Source organism: Oncorhynchus mykiss, chromosome 3, assembly GCF_013265735.2.
Source record: "Oncorhynchus mykiss isolate Arlee chromosome 3, USDA_OmykA_1.1, whole genome shotgun sequence".
Lineage (NCBI taxonomy): Eukaryota > Metazoa > Chordata > Actinopteri > Salmoniformes > Salmonidae > Oncorhynchus > Oncorhynchus mykiss.
The window spans coordinates 58,498,701-58,504,749 of NC_048567.1; the positions used below are offsets into that span (position 1 = coordinate 58,498,701).

General features: G+C 39.5%; 1 pseudogene; it reads right to left on the reverse strand.

Moving 5' to 3' along the window:
- Window positions 1–3,856: 3,856 nt before the first annotated feature.
- Window positions 3,857–3,999, reverse strand: LOC118964362 (annotated as a pseudogene).
- Between the last annotated feature and the right edge of the window lie 2,050 nt (window positions 4,000–6,049).

The window sequence follows — 6,049 nt, forward strand, 5'->3', positions numbered from 1 at the left end:
ATTTCCATTGATCATTTTTGTGTGATTTTGTTGTCAGCACATTCAACTATGTAAAGAAAAATGTATTTAATAATAATATTTCATTCATTCAGATCTAGGATGTGTTATTTTAGTGTTCCCTTAATTTTTTTGAGCAGTGTATTTCATGTCCTTTGCGATTGTGTAGTCTACTTTGTACATGATTCCTCTATTGTACTACATAATTGATAAATCATATACCTCCACTACACTACTTTGAAATGTACCCAGTGACTGATTAAGGTATACGTGACATGGGCAGCCACCCAAGGCGGCATCTTGCCGGGGGCGGCACAATGTTTTTTGAATGGTGACATTTGTGCGATTGGTTTTCTATTGCTCATTTGCAAGTCACGTCAATGATATCATGTCACCGTGTGGGACTGTGGGTCAATTAGCCTAGTGGTAGTGAGTGCCCTGATTCTAGTTTGTGAGCTAGGCAGGCTACTGCCTGGGAAGGCCTCCCACTCAGAAGTACGAGATGGGGAGGGAGGCGGGGGTAGGTTGACCTCAGTTCTCCCCACTGGAAGCCCATGGTAGGGGGAGTGGGGGAATCTATCAAATAGAGCACCTCTAACCTAGTACAGTACTAGTAAACCACAATTCATTCATAATACTGTGAATATATAGTTTCACAAACATATTGTTGCATTTTTTTCTGGTTTGTGCGAAATCGTTAAGAATAATATAAAACCAGTCTGCACATCATCAAGGTGAATTGGCTTTGTCTATATGTCCATAAGATAGTTAAGATATTCATGTTTTAAGAAAGGAGTGTATATATTTGGCCTCACGAAGCAGTTTTATGCTCTGACTGAATGGAAGGTCTCGAGACTGGACTCAAGACCAAGACCGGTCTAGAGTGCTACAACACTGATAATTGTAACATTTAACTCAATGTATGGACATAGTTGAATAACAGTGTGTGCACATTATGAATGAAAAGGTTAATGAACAAACAATTATAATCAACGTAATACTGCTATACCCTTCACCATATTATGGTATTGCTGAATTGTGTGCAATTTACTCTTTACAAAATAGATCACAGTAAAATACTCTAACATATTGGCCTTTCTGATATTAAATTATGCAATGAAACACCTGAGGTTAGAAGGACAATGGGTCCTCCTTGCCCCTGGATTTGTCTGGTTTTGTGACCCAGTTCCTCTCCTCTACCAAGTTAGGTTAACACCTGCCCTCTTAGCCCATGATCACACCTAGGTCTTGACAAGTCATTCAGAACCTAACACCCTGTGTGTGTTTGTGTATGTGTCTGTGTGGGCCTGCATGTATGTGTGTGTAGAAGGTGAAAACGGATGTGTGAAGCTGAGCTAGCTCCACTATCACCGTCTAGAAGCTCAGTAGTGATGAGCATAGACCGCTAACAAGGACAGGGAGCAAGACATCCCAGCAGGCAATGCAGCGAAATCTAATTTCCAGGCACCAGCACACCTGTTTAAGCCTTACCTTAAGAGTATGTCATACATTATGGTGCCCTGAAGGGTAAATAATACTTAGAGCAAATATGTAGAGTTGGTGTTTTGTTGTTTGCAAATACAATGTACTGTATGTATCAGTGTAAATGCACCGTAAAAGCAACACACATTCAAGAGAGACATGGTAGCTCAAGGAGTTCAAGGAAACATTAGAAAGAGAAAACATGTTTGAGTGTAAACCCCTTTTTTGTCAGCAGAGGTGGAGCAATAGAGGGAAGAGATGCTTTTGAGATTGGTATTAAATGGTGACGTGAGAGAGGAAGTCTAACAATCACAGCAGAATGGAAATTGTTTCAGCAACAGATATGGAAAAAAGATTTGCAGAGATGAAGACCCTTCAGTAAGATATGAAAGCAACTGAAAATGTTGCTTTTAGTAATAGAAACATTTACCATAAGTAAGATTGCAAGTTGTCAGATGTTAAAATACATTTGTATCATCTACAATAAATGTAATTTCTCACACAACAAACAATACCACAAGCAGTACTTGAAAGACCACCAATTCTATTTAGCTAAATGCAAGCAACCAAACGGGCGATCTACCTCAACAACCATCTCATGTGAAACCACACTGTGTTTGGAGAAAACCAGTCAGTGGCTAATCACTGCAGAGTACTTTCATTGAGCCAGCATAGCTTTGTACAGATGAAAGCAGGACCCAGGCTTGACATCCTCATTTAGATCACCAAGACTTCAAAACAGAGGCTAAAGGGTCTATAGGGACTCTCTCTCTCCTCTCTCACTCAGGGCAAAGTCAGGCTCATCAGTTGGTCTGGACAGCATGGACCTGAGCAGGGGCAGCAGCGTGGGGTTCTACTGTTTGTACTATCACCTGAGGGGAAGACCTGGGAAGTCCAATGAAACTATCTCCTAAACTGTTTCACTATATTTAGACATCGTAAAAGGTGATTACATTGAATGATTGGGAATTGGATAATTTGGCCATAGAGAGTGCCATATTGTGTAGGCATGTATTGAATTGAAATGCTTGCGTTTTTTTTTAACCCAAATTGTTCATGTATACAGTGGGTAGCCATAGACGGTAGGCCCATGTATTGAGTTGAAATGATAGATGTTTTTATACTGAATTGTTTACGTAAAAAGTGGTTTGTTAGAGACAGTAATGTCAAATCCCTGTTTTATATATGGAGTCATGTAGGGCATAAGGAGATACACGTTGCCTTCAGAAAATAGTCATACCGCTTGACTTATTTCACATTGAATTAAAAATGGATTAAATAAAGAAATAGATCTCACCCATCTACACACAATATCCCATAATGGCAAAGTGAAAACATGATTTTAGAAAGTTCTGGAAAATTATTTGACAATGAAATATTGAAATATCTCATTTACGTAAGTATTCACACCTCTGAGTCAATAGTTAGAATGACCTTTGACAGGGATTACAGCTGTGAGTCTATCTGGGTAAATCTCTAAGAGTTTATAAAATATTTATAATATATATATATCATTATTTTTTTTAATTTTTCAACATCTGTCAAGTGGTTGTTGATCATTGCTAGACAGCCATTTTCAAGTATTGCCATAGATTTTCAAGCCGATTTTTGACAAAACTGTCACTAGGCAACTCAGGAACGTTCAATGTTGTCTTGATAAGCAACTCCAGTACCAATTTGGCCTTGTGCTTTAGGTTATTGTCCTGCTGAAAGGTGAATTTGTCTCCCAGTGTAACGGCCGATGTTGGTGGAAGAAGGTGAGGACCAAGGTGCAGCATGGTATGTGTCCATATTTATTAAAATTAACACGGAAATAACAAAAATACCAAAGAGAAACGACCGAAAACAGTTCTGGCTGGTGCAGACACACAACAGAAAACAACAGACCTAATAAATATGAATTACTGTGTCATTTAAGAAAGCCTCTGTAACGATGAGTTGTTATGTTGTTCTGAGTAACAATACAGAGGGTACCCAATGTATGTATTTATTGATTAATTCAGATGGAAAAATCTCAACAAGTTGATATAATCAAGTGAAGCAGTGGTGAAAATTGCATTTTTATAATTACATTTACAACCCACATGCACAACGAAATGAAGGAGGTGGGGTGGTTCTGCTAAATTAAGCAGAGGCTGAATTTCCAGAGTTATTCATATAAAGTTGCACAGCTGGAAACCTTTTCTCTGAACAGCGTGTGCAGCATAATTTGCGAAAGGCCACATCTATAGGACCCCTGCTACTTAATGATTTAATTTATTTGACGAAGCCATCCGGGCCCATGTACTGAACATGCTGACTGGGGGATAATTTAATCAGGGCAAAGGCTGCATGTGATTGTGTGCACTCAATATTATCGGATGGTACCATCCTTCCACAGGGATCTTACTCTGATGTGACCTTGAAATTACTACAAGTTATTAAAGCAGTTCGGTGCCTTCTCTATCTCTTTTTAGTTATTTTTTTTGTTAATAAGAACATATACTACACTTGATCTTAGCCAAAAGGCAGAAAAGAGATTCCTTCTCTCTTTACATGTAAAGCACCTGAAATCTGAAACTTGGTAACATTTATGTAAATTGGCATTAATAATGAAGATTTAGTAAATGGTGTAGTCCTTAGATGAAAACAACAGGTGCTTCTATAAGACAGGTAATGTAATTACTGTACCAGTACAACTGAAGTTTATGGACTTTCCCTGTAGCACTGACCTACCATTATGAAACACCTATCCCAAGATACTCTGCCCAGTGGTAGGCTCACTCTCCTCTCACTCTCCTCTGCCTATAAAGTTCTGTCTACGTCAAAATACGCTGCTCTGAACAATGGCAGATGACGGGTGGAATCTGATCCCTGTTACAGGGCAACTCATGATAACAGCAAGCCTTCCCAAGTTGCCAGAGAGCAAATTATTATTATTTTTAAACACTCCAGGCCTTGAACGGCTAAAACTAGATAAAAAAGTATGACACATTTACAATGAACCTATACATTTTCAAATAACTGCCCTTTTTCTGGCCCGCAAATTGCTCTTGACGAACAAATAGGTCAGAAAAAAATGTGTGGCACTCCACTGAATATTGAAATTCTGATGTGGCCCTTGAGCCAAAATGATTGCCCAACCCTGCATGCTGCTCTAAACAATGGCAGAGGATGGATGGAATCTGATTGCTGTAATAGTGCAACTCATGATAATGGAAAGCCTTCCTAGGCTCTAGAGGGCTTCCTCTGAGCACTGAGACCATTACGAAACACCTGTCCCTGGGGATTCAGTCCAGAAGTAGGCTTACTCTTCTCTCGTCTCTATAGACTGGAGTTCTGTTAACGCCTCCCTCTTAGAGAAGGCTCTGTTGATGGAGACGGGGGGGTTTGCACCAAGCCGTAGCAACTTTCACCATGTGAGCGGGCATACATTACAGTATGACAAATGAACCCCAGCTGTTGAGGTATAGAAATGCCCTTCTCATTCAGGCATCTGTGGCTGTGATTCAGGCATCTGTGACACTGAACTACTTACCCTGGGTGTTTCAGTTGTTTCATTTCCTTTATACAGTATTTAGGAAGCAGTCACTTGTGTTCATTTGTGAGTTAGTCCACCACAATTGCCTCACTTTTATCAATAAAGTGACAAATAATCAAATTCATATTGAATTCTAGCGTTGCTTTTTCTGTCTTTGAATACTTATTCATCATAGTTTTTAATTCAATTGTTTGATTAGTAACCCAAATGAGATAGGACTGATGGTGGCCTATTAAACTCAGCGTTCCAGATGTTCAAATCAAATCAAATCAAATCACATTTTATTTGTCACATACACATGGTTAGCAGATGTTAATGCGAGTGTAGCGAAATGCTTGTGCTTCTAGTTCCGACAATGCAGTAATAAACAACAATCTAGCTAACAATTCCAAAACTACTACCTTATAGACACAAGTGTAAGGGGATAAAGAATATGTACATAAAGATATATGAATGAGTGATGGTACAGAGCGGCATAGGCAAGATACAGTAGATGGTATTGAGTACAGTATATACATATGAGATGAGTATGTAAACAAAGTGGCATAGTTAAAGTGGCTAGTGATACATGTATTACATAAAGATGCAGTAGATGATATAGAGTACAGTATATACGTATACATATGAGATGAATAATGTAGGCTATGTAAACATTATATTAGGTAGTATTGTTTAAAGTGGCTAGTGATATATTTTACATCATTTCCCATCAATTCCCATTATTAAAGTGGCTGGAGTTGAGTCAGTGTGTTGGCAGCAGACACTCAATGTTAGTGGTGGCTGTTTAACAGTCTGATGGCCTTGAGATAGAAGCTGTTTTTCAGTCTCTCGGTCCCAGCTTTGATGCACCTGTACTGACCTCGCCTTCTGGATGATAGCGGGGTGAACAGGCAGTGGCTCGGGTGGTTGTTGTCCTTGATGATCTTTATGGCCTTCCTGTGACATTGGGTGGTGTAGGTGTCCTGGAGGGCAGGTAGTTTGCCCCCGGTGATACGTTGTGCAGACCTCACTACCCTCTGGAGAGCCTTACGATTGTGGGCGGAGCAGTTG